Below are 14,606 nucleotides of genomic sequence, written 5' to 3' on the forward strand. Positions count from 1 at the left end.
GCTACTGACCCACTGATGGAGGCGGCGCAGCTGCACCTTATATCCTGATACTGGAGGATGGAGAGGACTGGATCCATTCACCTCAGCTCTGATCTGAGTGCAGCTGATTCTGTGGCGCCCCTGACCTGGTCAGGCACCACTGAGTACTGCACCCATGTTGGGGACAGTACAATACAGGTAATCCAGATGGCTGACAGGGGTGTGGAACACAGGCGCATAGTGATCAGGTCTCACACATGTACCCATGAGAGGACCCCTGGGGATCCCAGGAGGGGGCAAAGCCTATACCTCCACTGGAATAGTGGCAGGGGGTTAAAAGCCTCCATCTCCTCTCAAGGGGTGTGGTGGAGAGTCTGGTTGCTAGGTGGCGTAGGCAAGAACAGGAGAGGAGGAGCAGTGAGTCAGTTAGAGCAGAGAACTCCAGAGGGCTCAGTGAGGAGCAGACCTGTGGGGCTGATGCTGTCTAACAGCGTCCGCGCAGTGGCTACAGACGGGGGAGAACGGTCAACTAGAAGTGCTGCCTGAAAGCCAGCTTCAGCTAGCGAGTGCAACGGAGTGGGAAGTAAGGAGACTTCTAGAGAGCACCAGGCCCAACCGGGCGGCAGATCCCGAAGCGAGGATAGATTCACCTTTCCCTGCTAAACCTGCCGGTGTGGGGCTCTTACAGCCCACACCACAACAACCAAAAGCCGCAGCCACGTAACCGCAAGTAGGGCCCATAGGTCACAGGAGGCAAGAGGCTGGAGTGGCCTGGCCCGGGGAACAAGCACACGGCAACACAAGAAGGGGAGAGAGGCTTGGAGCATCTTCCCTGGGTGACCCCCATAGGGACTCAAAGTCGGGGTCACCCCAAACCACCAAGGGCTAAGGAAGGCGAGTTTGTAGTCACCCTCATACAGTCAGCCGGAAGGATACCTGGTTCCCACCTGGTTCATCCCAGCTACGCCCGGGTTACTCACCCTGCCACCTGAAGTGAGTAAAAACCCTGAAAGACACTCTGCCTGTGTGTGGTCATTCTGCGACTTGTGGTACTACAGCTTTACAAAGGGCCCTGGGGCTTGCCTCACTCTCAGGAGGCTACTACACCCGACTGCACCCACCATCAGCCCCAGGCGTCCTCTAACCTGCAGTGGCGGTCCCCTCTGACCGCAAATACTGAGAGTGGCGTCACGATCAAACACTGAAGATTCCCTACCTGTGACCAGCACCAGCTACGTGGAGTCCCTGAAGGTATGCACTGATACAGCACCGGCGGGGCTTCACATCTGGCGTCACGAACAGGATAAGGACTAGACCTGTTCAGACAGGTGACCATGTGCCTAGGCGGTCCGCTTGAAAAATTGGAAGCGCCGCCATATTGCCACCATGAAAAGCGCGCTGAAAAACAACAGCAGCCCGCGCTGGAAGAAGTTACCGCCCACGAAGAGGTGTGGCTACCCAGAGATCCCCTGCAGAGTTCTGACCTTGCCAGCTATGAGAGTGGAAGCGTCCAGAGACGGCGGGAAGGAAAGGAAGCCACAAGCCTGCTGCTGGGAGAGGAGCTGCTGAAAGAGGCAGAGCAGAAACTGGACAGCTTGTTACAGGAGGCAGCGAAGAGTCCACTGCTGGGAGACCGTGCAGAAGACGGCGCAGAAGAAATGGCGTCTGACCGCAGGAACCCAGAACCAGGCTCCGCTGCCTGGTGGTACCGAGAGCTGGCCCAGTTTTGCAACCGGCTGGAGACCCGGGTCGTGGAGCAGATTCGGGAGGAACGGATGGAACTGCAGGAGCTGACCGCGGCGGTTCGGGCCTATGAAGGGAGAGCTGCATGCCGGGTGTCAGGCGGGATGGCGACGACGCAGACCCCAGTGCTACCAACAACGGGTGAGTCGAATGATGCCCCGGCCCGCGCAAGTGCCCCGACCCCTGCTGCCACGTCCGCGGTCCCTGAAGAGGCGTCCGGTGCGGCGACGCTGAAGCAGGCCGCAGCCACGCCAGGTGCGGCCCTCCAAGCCCCAGCGGCTGCAGCGATGCCCTGCTCGGCCCACCAAGGCCCAGTCCCTGCAGCGATGCCCTGCCCGGCCCGCCAGGACCAGGCCGCCGCCATCCTGGGCGCGGCCCGCCAAGACCAGGCCGCCGCCATACAGGGCGCGGCCCGCAAAGCCCAGACTGCTGCAGCGACGTCCAGCCCAGCCTGCACAGAGCCCCCTGCAACAGCGACACTGATCCAGGCCGCCGCCATGCCAGGCGCGGCCCGCCAAGACCAGGCCGCCGCCATGCCAGGCGCGGCCCGCCAAGACCAGGCCGCCGCCATGCCAGGCGCGGCCCGCCAAGACCAGGCCGCCGCCATGCCGGGCGCGGCCCGCCAAGACCAGGCCGCCGCCATGCCGGGCGCGGCCCGCCAAGACCAGGCCGCCGCCATACAGGGCGCGGCCCGCCAAGACCAGGCCGCCGCCATGCCAGGCGCGGCCCGCCAAGGAAAGACTACCTCAGCATTTACCCCGGCCTGTAAGGCCAGAGCAGACACCGCTCCCCGGTCCACAGAGGTCCCTAATAGGCAGCCCACGGTGGGTGAAGACCCTGCATATTGGCAGATGAAGGCTGACCTGGAGGCCAAATTTCCACAATGGTTGGTGAGCCAATACATACCCCCTCCGCATACCCCAAAGAGTCTCCTGCTAACTCCTGCTGCAGCTACACCAAAGAGTCCCTCACCTGGGCCGGCTGAAGAGCATCCATCCCCGGCACTGCCACAGCTGGAGTGCCAGGAAGAACTAAGGGGGAGAGGAGGCCAGGAAGCAGAAGGGTTGACTCCGACTCCAGTGCCACCCGCAGCAGATGTGTATTCAGAGCCGGAAATGCTGCCATACTCCCGCTGGGACGAGGAGGACCTGACCCCCTCTGCAGAAGAAGAGCTGCCTAAGAGCTTCACCTGGGAGCCCACAGGCATGGATCCAGCCCGCAAGACACGGCGCAGAAGAACACAGTTTGCTCCAGCACCACAGTCTCCTGAACAGAGAGCAGTCACCGCCAGAGACCTAAAGGAGAAGCGTTTGTTGAGAGAGTCCAAAGCCCAGGCTAGAGGACCCCTGTGTTATGGCGTAGTGGAAGATTTCAACTTGAAAAGTGGTTATGGCTTCATTGTAGCACCAGGAATAAAAGAAGGGATATTTGTAAACCGCAGAGATGTGAACGCTCATCTGCCAAGAGGACACCCTTGCAGAAATCTAAAGATGGGAGATTCCGTTCAGTTCACCCTGCATCAAGGCGAACGAGGATTGTATGCTCTGGGCGTAACGCTATGTCCCAACAAACCTTACAGCCATCCCCTGCAACAAGAAAGACAAGAAAGACAAGAAAGACAAGAAAGACAAGAAAGACAAGAAAGACAAGATGGAGATAAAGAACCAGATGTAGAAACAGATGAAGACCAAGAACGGAAAGATAAAGATCCTACAGATGAAGACAGAGACAAAGAGCAAGAAAGTCACAGGTGCCAGTGCCCAACGTGCCCTCGCCCTAGTGAAAAAGAGGAGTAAAGTAAAGTAAAGGAAAGTAAGAAGTTACTGTTTTGACCAGTTTTGAAAAGTTTTGTTTGCAACGTTAAAGAAATGCGCCCACAAAAACTATTGTGAGAAATAAACTTTAAGGCTATGAACTTGCTATAGCCACAAACTCTCGCAGTGTAAATAGTTACACCAGTGGCACCACCACCAGGGCCAGCCTGTTTAGGGGCTTGGCTCGTCTGCAACCAGGGGGGCCCGTCCGTAGAAAAGGGCCTTGGCTCACCTGCGACCAGAGAGCACGCCTGTTTATGGGGCCTTGGCTCACCACCACAAAGAGGGTACCTGGTCAGCACCAACTGTGGAGGCCGCCTCTGAATCCTGCCAGAAGAGGCTGAAGGCGCGGATCCACCAGGCCAGGTATACCCTGAAACCACCAGCCCATGTAAGCCGCCTCTACATCCTGCCAGAAGTGGCTGAAGTCGCGGCCAACGGGAGAGGAAGATTGGAGGAAAGGTCTGGGGAAACGGATGGCCCAGACCTGGTTACCAACAGGACCGGTGACCTGCCTCCTGAGAGGGTTTTGGGTGGGTTAACGGACTTGTGGGTGGAGGGTGGTGATGTCTGATACCTGGTGCTTTTAAATGTTTTACATGTTTTAATGTTTTATGCATTTTAAAAGGTTGTCTTGCAGCCCGAGGACGTGCTGGTGATAACTAAGGGGGAATGTGGCGCCCCTGACCTGGTCAGGCACCACTGAGTACTGCACCCATGTTGGGGACAGTACAATACAGGTAATCCAGATGGCTGACAGGGGTGTGGAACACAGGCGCATAGTGATCAGGTCTCACACATGTACCCATGAGAGGACCCCTGGGGATCCCAGGAGGGGGCAAAGCCTATACCTCCACTGGAATAGTGGCAGGGGGTTAAAAGCCTCCATCTCCTCTCAAGGGGTGTGGTGGAGAGTCTGGTTGCTAGGTGGCGTAGGCAAGAACAGGAGAGGAGGAGCAGTGAGTCAGTTAGAGCAGAGAACTCCAGAGGGCTCAGTGAGGAGCAGACCTGTGGGGCTGATGCTGTCTAACAGCGCCCGCGCAGTGACTACAGACGGGGGAGAACGGTCAACTAGAAGTGCTGCCTGAAAGCCAGCTTCAGCTAGCGAGTGCAACGGAGTGGGAAGTAAGGAGACTTCTAGAGAGCACCAGGCCCAACCGGGCGGCAGATCCCGAAGCGAGGATAGATTCACCTTTCCCTGCTAAACCTGCCGGTGTGGGGCTCTTACAGCCCACACCACAACAACCAAAAGCCGCAGCCACGTAACCGCAAGTAGGGCCCATAGGTCACAGGAGGCAAGAGGCTGGAGTGGCCTGGCCCGGGGAACAAGCACACGGCAACACAAGAAGGGGAGAGAGGCTTGGAGCATCTTCCCTGGGTGACCCCCATAGGGACTCAAAGTCGGGGTCACCCCAAACCACCAAGGGCTAAGGAAGGCGAGTTTGTAGTCACCCTCATACAGTCAGCCGGAAGGATACCTGGTTCCCACCTGGTTCATCCCAGCTACGCCCGGGTTACTCACCCTGCCACCTGAAGTGAGTAAAAACCCTGAAAGACACTCTGCCTGTGTGTGGTCATTCTGCGACTTGTGGTACTACAGCTTTACAAAGGGCCCTGGGGCTTGCCTCACTCTCAGGAGGCTACTACACCCGACTGCACCCACCATCAGCCCCAGGCGTCCTCTAACCTGCAGTGGCGGTCCCCTCTGACCGCAAATACTGAGAGTGGCGTCACGATCAAACACTGAAGATTCCCTACCTGTGACCAGCACCAGCTACGTGGAGTCCCTGAAGGTATGCACTGATACAGCACCGGCGGGGCTTCACAATTCTGTGCTCCATTAACTCCTTCATTGCCAGGCAGGTAAATACAGAGAGCTCTCACCACATGTGCATCCAGGGCGACACTGAGAGCAAATGGCCCCTATGCAAGAATTGTGTATAGTTCTCTCCCCTCCTCCTCATCCTCATCCTCCTCCTCCTCCTCCCTGAGGCAAAAAGTCACCTCTTACAGGTAGAGCAACTTGTCCCAAAGAGTCTGAAGAGCGGTGACATCACCGAGAGGAGGAGGCCGGCGCTGGACACCATGGAGAGCCGGATTATCACACCGCACTACATCACATGCACATACACACAATTAGTGAATACATTTAATGAGAGGCTTCTTTAACAATAGTAAGGGTGTTACCAGAAAACAGCTCTACCTCTACACAGGGTCCACCCAGGCTCCCAGTTCATTAGGCCCCACTCACACTTGCGCTATTTTGACGCAAACGGAATCCGTCACTAATGTAGTACAGTTCATTTATTTACAGTGGAAGCGCGACATCGTGTGGACACAAGCGGGTACTGCATGACACACACACGCGCCATAGTAACGCGCTTCCACTGTAAATAAATGAACTGTACTACATTAGTGACGGATTCCGTTTGCGTCAAAATAGCGCAAGTGTGAAACTAGCCTTATATAGTTCCCCTACTTCTCCATATAATCCTCCCTTTACTCCCACTTATCCATACTGTCCCGCTATGCTCCCACATAATCATAATGTCCCCCTATGCTCCTGTGACGCCCCTGGACTATCAGGTCGTCACAGGGTACTGCACAAGCTGCCCTTCTGTGCGGTATTCCGCCTCCCTCTTGCTTCTGGGTCCCTACTTAAATGGTGTTGCCTCCAACGGCAAATCAAATCCTAGAGACACCCTGCACCACACCCACCAAACACACCAGTGGACGGCTTGAGTGGAATAGAGTGGAGGGGGAGGTGAGGAGTGTAGAGAGAGTTAGTAGGTAGCCCTCGAGCTGTGAGGAGCTCAGAGGAAGTCGGGAGCGGTGACTCCTGAAGGAACTGTCTGGATTGCAGATGGTGTATGGGCTTAGAGGAGTCGGACCCCAGGTCGCAGGGGATTATGGCGAGGTGCTCGGACCTGTCAAGGAGGACAGCCGGCAGCCTAGCACGATCACTGGTCCGGGACCGAAGGCATGACAGGGTACACAGACCCTAGATCAGGGAGTAGCTTTAGGCAACCCAACAATTCACCTGAGGAGAACAGAGCCTTTATGATCTGTTTCCACCTGCTCCAGAATCGGGGCATTAGCGCAACGAGGGGGATAGGACTTTCCAAACCAAAACAGTCCAGAAAATTCCAAGCGTGAGCCCTGAGAGCAAGCTCCCATACTTAGCCATAGTGGGGAGCAGGGCCCGGCTAGTTCCATGCTACCGGGCCATCAAGTTGAAGTCAAACTAAGTACCAGGAGGCAGGTCACGGATCACCAGGCAGCACCATTGGGGACGGGACCCGGACGAGCTCCCCTCAGCGGCAGCGGTACCCAGAGACTTGGTTTACCCGGTTGTCAGTGTCTGCTTATGAACTAAATGAGTATGAGAGTCACCACTGCACCCCCCCTGGCACCCCTCACCAAGTCCCAGTGGTACTCCCCAAATTACCGTGCACTACGGGTGGCGTCACGAACTATACATCAACTCCCCTGTAAATATCCCCTTTCATTTGAGTGGCCACACGGCCCCCTGGTACGGAGACCCTCGAGCCACAGCGAACCCGGATCAGAGCAGCTCGGCTGCTTCCACGGGGGCAGCACACTTCGAAAACTTGGCCTTACGAACAGGATACGAGCAGGACCCACTTACCTGGGTGACATGCGCCTTGAAGGTCCAGGCCGTGAGTCAAGAGTCCTGTTTCCCAGCATTTCCACCATCTTCCGCCATCTTTTGGCACCAAAACGCCATCTTCTCAACCAAAAGCGCGCAAAGCCGAAGCCCCGCCCTTCATACTGAGAGGGAGCCCGGAACCGGAAGTTCCCAGAGGGCCACAGCAGAGAAGTGAGTGGTGGGCGAAAACCAAGGGGGCGTGACGGCATGTAGCAGTGGAAGAGAAGCAGGGACACCAGAACTCTGCCATAACATTCCTGGACCCCGCAGAGGAAAGATGGCAGCTGCGTGAGACTGGTCACCGGAGCGTGCTGCTCCCTGGACTGCGACCTGGATCGAACAAGAAATGGAGCAGCTCTGCAGGAGGATGCGGACGCAATTCTTCTTCATACTAGACCACTGGAGGGAAGAGATGAGGAGCCTGGCAGTGGCGGTGCGAGCCTGTGAGATCGAAATCCCACATGAGGAGCGGGTAAGCGGATACCCAGTCCCAGTTGATTCCACTAATCCGGCCGATGCGGCTGTGGGATCCGGTCCGCCCCCGCTTACGGCAACCACCTCACCACCACCACCCCCGTCCTCGGTGGACGCCGAGCTGCCCATTCCAACCGCCTGCAGCGGAACCTTCAGCCCCAATCTATGAAGAGCCAACTGCGGAGCTCCCGGCCCCGTCACCAGATCAGGTCACGACAGCGGTCACCCAGACACCGGCCCGACCAGACCCAGCCGCATCACCGGGCCCGTACCTAGAGACAGAGCAGTCGGTTCTTTTCCATGAAGTGGCGAAGGCGGAACCTGAGGAGCTACCGATTCCGCCACCACGCGGCAGCAGAAAATTCCAAGCGTGAGCCCTGATAGCAAGCTCCCATACTTAGCCATAGTGGGGAGCAGGGCCTGGCTAGGGCCATCAAGTTGAAGTCAAACTAAGTGCCAGGAGGCAGGTCACGGATCACCAGGCAGCACCATTGGGGACGCGACCCGGACGAGCTCCCCTTGAGAGGCAGCGGCACCCAGAGACTTGGTTTACCCGGTTGTCAGTGTCTGCTTATGAACTGAGTGAGTACGAGAGTGACCCCTGCACCCCACGGCACCCCTCACCGAGTCCCAGGGCATCCCCCTACCCGTGGAGGGTTACAATACCTTGCTGCTCCATTTCATCACTCCGGGTACTCCCAACGGCAGCAGCGGTACTCCCCAAATTACCGTGCACCACGGGTGGCATCACAAACTATACATCTGTCGCGGGCGGGGAGGAGGGTGTCAGCACACCGCGCTCACCCCTTCTGCTCGGGTCCGCGGCCGCCGCTGCTCAGTGGTGGCTCGAGCTGTGGGCCGGATCCCGGGGGTTTCTCGAGCGGCACTCCTCGCCCGTGAGTGAAAGGGGGTTTGGGGTGTTGGGATAATGTCCGTGACGCCACCCACGGTTGTGGTGATTTGTAGCACCACCGCTGCTTGATACGGGGATCCCGGGGATGGTGATGTGGAGCAGCCAGGTGTTGTGTTGCCCCTCCATGGGTAGGGGTTGGTGATCCCGGGGCCCGGTGATGGCTTGTGAGGTGCAGGGCCTGGTGGGCGCAGGGACGCGGGGGCAGCGCTGTGCCTTGCGGCACTGTGGTACTCACTCAGCCTGAGACGTGGACACAGTTTTTACGGTAAACAAAACGGCTGGTAAGACGGTCCCACGGACGGCTGCACCTGCCTTCCCGGTAGGTGACGGTGATGTCCCTCTTCCTTGCACCTGTGTGTACGGTTGGTTGCGATGGGTCCCCACCGGTAACCCGCTCCCCGGCTTCAAGCTGGGCCGGAGGAGCACTACTCTTTGCCCGCAGGCGCTGGCCCTCAGAGACTGGTGCCCTGGCGGTGGCGGTGTCTCTGTTGTACAGGTTGAGCTTTTGCCTTCAATCGGGACTTGGTTGTTGGGGGAATCTACGTCCCCTTCACTGATGGATTCGGCAAATTTGGCGACTCCTAGCCTTGCCGGGGTCCGAGAGGCCCCTGCCCTGGTGCTGACTGTCCTTCGGAACACTGCTCCAGACCACCGGGCACACAGCCTACGGGGTCCTTCCAGGAACGTCCGAACGGTCCCCCTCCAGACAGTCACCGCCGTTGCTGACCTTGCTGGCTTGTTCTGCACAAAGCTGGACCTTCAGGCTTTCCTCTCACTGTCACCACTCTTGCTTTCCTCCACTTTCACTTAGTTGTTTACACAAGCCCTGCCCGGGCTAATCTCCTCCACTCCTTCCACTTCCTCCTCACTCTCTCTCTCCTCACTATCTGCCTGGTACTTCCTGCCTCCAGAGCTGTGATCTCCTCGGAGGGCGGAGCCAACCGCCTGGCCCACCCCCTGGTGTGAATCATCAGCCTCTGGAGGAAGGCAACAAGGATTTTTGGTTCAACTTAGATGTGCCTACCTGGGATGTGGGGTGTGGTGGTGTGTGACCTGTGTCCCCTGGCTTGCCCAGGGCGACACACATCAACTCCCCTGTAAATACCCCCTTTCATTTGAGTGGCCGCACGACCCCTGGGTTCGGAGACCCTCGAGCCACAGCGAACCCGGATCCGAGCAGCTCGGCTGCTTCTACAGAGGCGACACACTCCCACATAATCATACCTTCCCGCTATGCTCCCACATAATCATACTGCCACCCTATGTTCCCACATAATCATACTGCCACCCTATGCTCCCACATAATCATTCTGCCACCCTATGCTCCCACATAATCATACCTTCCCGCTATGCTCCCACATAATCCTACTGCCACCCTATGTTCTCACATAATCATACTGTCCCCCTATGCTTCCACATAATCATACTGCACCCTACGCTCCAACATATCCATACTTTCACCCCTATTCTTCCACTTATCCATACTGCCCCCTATGTTCCCACTTATCCATATAGTTCCCACTATGCTCCCTCATATCCATACTGCCCCCCTATGCTCCCACTTAATCATACTGTTCCCCTATGCTCCAATTTCTTACATAGTTACATAGGTTGAAAAAAAGACCTCGGTCCATCTAGTTCCCCTTCCTCCACCAGTTCTACATTTTGTCCCTAAGTCACTTATAACCAACAATATTATGTGTACTGAGGAAATCATCCAGCCCTGATATAAATCTGTTCTAGTATCTGCCATTACTACCTCTTGTGGTCGGCATTCCACAGTCTGACTGCTCTAACTGTAAAGAACCCTTTCCTGTTTAGCTGTCGGAATCGCTTTTCTTCCACTCGCAGTGAGTGTCCCCTGGTCCTTAGTGTTGTCTTTGGAAGAAATAAGTCATGAGCCAGTCCTTCATATTGACCACACATGTATTTATACATATAAATGAGATCTCCTCTGAGACGTCTTTTTTCTAAGCTAAACATATCTAATTTTTCCACCTCTTATGAAACGGGCGGCCTCCATTCCTTTCATCATACGGGCGGCCTCCATTACTCATCATATGGGCGGCCTCCTTTCCTTGTAGTAGTCTAGTTGCCGCCTTTGAACTGACTCTAACTTCTGAATGTCCTTTTTAAAATGTGGAGCCCAAAACTGGATCCCATATTCCAGATGTGGCCTTACAAGTGATTTATAGAGGGGTAACAGTACGTTGGGATCCCGGGATCTTATCTCTCTTTTTATACACCCTAGAATCTTGTTTGCTTTAGCAGCTGCTGCTTGACATTGAGTGCTGCTGCTCAGCTTATTTGTAATGAGAATACCCAAGTCCTTCTCCTGTTCTGTAGTCCCGAGTTTACTTCCATTTAATGTATACGTAGTTATAGGATTACTCCGTCCTAGGTGCATTACTTTACATTTATCAACATTACATGTCATTTGCCAAGTATCTGCCCATTCTGACAACTTATCCAGATTGTTTTGTAATATTGCACTATCAAGGTCAATTTTTAATATCCTACATAGTTTGGTGGCATCAGCAAAGACTGACACTGTACTATCAATCCCATCCACAAGGTCATTAATAAAGAGATTAAAAAGAATCTGTCCTAGCACAGATCCCTGTGGTCATCACTGCTCCCAGTACAGCAGATCCCTGCGGCACCCCACTGCTCCCAGTACAGCAGATCCCTGCGGCACCCCACTGCTGACTATAGCCCATTTAGAAAATGTACCATTTATGACTACTCTTTGTTTCCTATCTTTTAGTCAATTACTGTCACCCATATTCTCCCACCTTCCATACTGCCCACTATACTCCCACTTATCCATACCGTCCCCCTATGTTTCCATTAATCCATACTGTCACCACTAAGTCCCCACAAGTTTTTCCCTCTCTATACTGTTCCTCCCTTCTCCATACTGTTCCTTCACTTCTAAATATTGTGGCCACCATTTTCCATGTAGTCCACCCACCCCACGCTGCTCTCTCACACTGTCCCTCAGTGCGCGCTCACAGTCTCTGCTGCAGTCTGAGGCCGAGTCCATAATGTGCACTCACTACTCAGGCTCTGCTGCAGTGTGACACTGTCATTGCCACCTCCACAGCACAGCGCTAAGCTATAACATCACTGCTATGCACCTTGCACTGATGGCAGTTCCAGGCACATAGCATGATTGATTGTTCTCAGTGAGAAAAGCAAAATGTTAATCTTGTAGTTCGGATACCTTTTAATGGTAACAAAAATAAATGTTACAAAGCAACTTCCAGACTCCTCAGGTCTCTTCATCAAGCATTGTATAACAAAGTATCTGAAGAATCACAAATACTGTATATACACAGTGCAGGTGTACCGCCCCCGTGTCAGCGGCCGAGCCGCTCGGGTCCAGAAGTGTGGTGGCTCAAGGGGTCTCCGGACCCGGGGGTTCATGCGAACACTCGAGTTTGAAAAGAGGAGTATGTACAGGGGAGTTAGAAGTTCGTGACGCCACCCACGGTGCGTGGTAAGGTGGCATACCACCGCTGCTGTTGGGGAGAAGGGAAGGAAGCCCGGTGGTGATGGTACGGCAGCAAGGTGTTTAAGCCCTCCGTGGGTAGGGGGTTTATGCCCTGGGGCCCAGTGTTGGTGGTGTAGGAGTGGGGTGCCGTTGGGAAAAGGAAGGGTTTCTGCGTACTCACTCAGTCCAAACAATACTGACACCGACAACTTGTAAACCAGAATTCTGAGCACCGCTGCAGCAAGGAGGGAACACGCATAGATCCGTGCCCTTGGTGTTGCTTGTTAGCCTATGTCCTTTTCCATGGCACTGTCGCGGGCGGAGGAGGGGACGCCGCGCTCTCCCTACTGCTCGGGTCCGGCTGCCGCGGCTGCTGCAGCCTGCCGCTGCTCGGTGGCTCGAGCGATGGGCCGGATCCTGGGGACTCTAGCGGCGCTCCTCGCCCGTGAGTGAAAGGGGATTGGGTTTTGGGATATAGTTTATTGTCCGTGACGCCACCCACGGTTGTGGTGATTTGTTGGCACCACCGCTGCTCTGTATGAGGATCCCGGGAATGATGATATGAAGCAGATAGTTGTTGTGTTGCCCCTCCGTGGGTAGGGGTTGGTGATCCCAGGGCCCAGTGATGAGGTGGGAGATGCAGGGCTTGGTGGGCGCAGGGACACGGGGGGAAGCGCTGTGCCTTGCGGCACTGTGGTACTCACTCATCCTGAGACGATGACACAGTTCTCGGTAAAACACACGGCTGGAAAGACTGTTCCCACGGACGGCTGCACTTGCTTTCCCCAGTAGGTGACGGTCCCTCTGTCCTGCACCTAAGTCGATAATGGTTGCGATGGGTTCCCACCGGTAACCCGCTCCCCGGCTTGGATATGGGCCGGAGGAGCCCCTCTCTTGCCTGCAGGCGCTGGCCCTGAGAAACTGGTGCCCTGGCGGTGGCGGTGTCTCTCCGTAACGGTTGGACTGTTGCCTTCAATCGGGACTTGGTTGTTTGGAGACAGACGTCCCCATCACTGACGGATTTGGCAAATTATGGCGACTCCTAGCCTTGCCGGGATCCGAAAGGCCCCTGCCCTGGTGCTGACTGTTCTTCGTATACTGCTCCAGATCGCCGGGCCACTACCCGTCCGCGGTCCTTCCAGCAACCTCCGAGCAGTCACCCCTGCAGACTATCACCGCCGTCTGCTGACCTTGCTGTCACTGTCCGGGCACACAGCCGGACCAACTTCAGGCTTTACTACTGTCACTTCAGCTTCTCTACTCCTTCACTTCTACTTTTCACTTCACTTTCCTCACTCTACTGTTTACTCCTCTTTCTAGCTCTTCCCTGAGCTGACTCTTCACTCAAGCTCTGCCTGAGCTAAACTGCCTGGTTTTTCCTGCCTCCAGGGCTGTGAACTCCTCGGTGGGCGGAGCCAACCACCTGGCCCACCCCCTGGTGTGGACACCAGCTCCTGGAGGAAGGCAACAAGGATTTTGGTTAGCTTGGGTGTTCCTAACTGGCGTGTAGGGTGTGGTGGTGTGATGACCTGTGACCCCTGGCTTGCCCAGGGCGTCACAGCACCTTGTTCACTGTTTGGACCCTATAGTGTGGAACTAGTCGGGTCCCGCTCACCCGTATGACTGAGTGAGCTTGCTCTCAGGGTTCACGCTTGGGATTTGGTGGACTGTATCTGGGAAAGTCCTATCCCATCGATGTGCTAGTACCCTGATTTTGGAGCGGGTGAGGGATGAATCTTGAAGGCTTCACCCCCGTCGGGTAAATTACCAGGATGCTTGAAGCTACTTCCCAGCCTAGGGTCCACGTACCCAGTCGTGCCCTGGCCCCTGCCCGCAGATGGCTCAAGGCCACTGGCCGCCCTCCTCGGCAATCCATACCCCTTGATACGATCCCCTGCCACTGGGGTTCCAGCTTCTGCCAGACCAACATCTGCCACCTAGTAGTCAAGTAGCCCCGCTCCTACCTGTGACCTCTCCCTCAGAGTCACCACTCAACCTCCTACTCCTTCCACTTTCCCCTACCAACTCTCCCCAAGTAGGTGGCCCTATTCCCTTCAGGCCCCCAAATGGTGTGTCTGGTGGGTTCGGTGTAAAGTGTTTCTAGGGTTTTGACTGGCTAAGCTCTTAGCAACACCAAAGAACCAGGATCCGTAACCAAGGAGGAGTGGATACTGTGCAGAAGGGCAGATTGCACAATACCCTGTGACGACCTGATAGGCCAGGGCATCACACAGAGGTGGTATAATAAATAGACATTAAAACACTAAACTTAGACAAAGGATCCTTCATTAGCTAAGATTAGAGGTGTAAGTTTTATTGTCCCAATATCCATGTGAGTTCAGAGGCCTAGTGCCCTCACCACCTTCGGTGCTCTGTACTTAGTTAGTGATGAGTGGGCACTACCATGCTCGGGTGCTTGGTACTCATAACTAGCAATGATCGGGCACTACCATGCTCAGTACTTATCTCACCCAGGGAAGGGGGTACTCTGTCCCAGGCAGTTGTGGTTGGTAATGT

The sequence above is a fragment of the Anomaloglossus baeobatrachus genome, chromosome 2 (genome assembly GCF_048569485.1).
Source record: "Anomaloglossus baeobatrachus isolate aAnoBae1 chromosome 2, aAnoBae1.hap1, whole genome shotgun sequence".
Lineage (NCBI taxonomy): Eukaryota > Metazoa > Chordata > Amphibia > Anura > Aromobatidae > Anomaloglossus > Anomaloglossus baeobatrachus.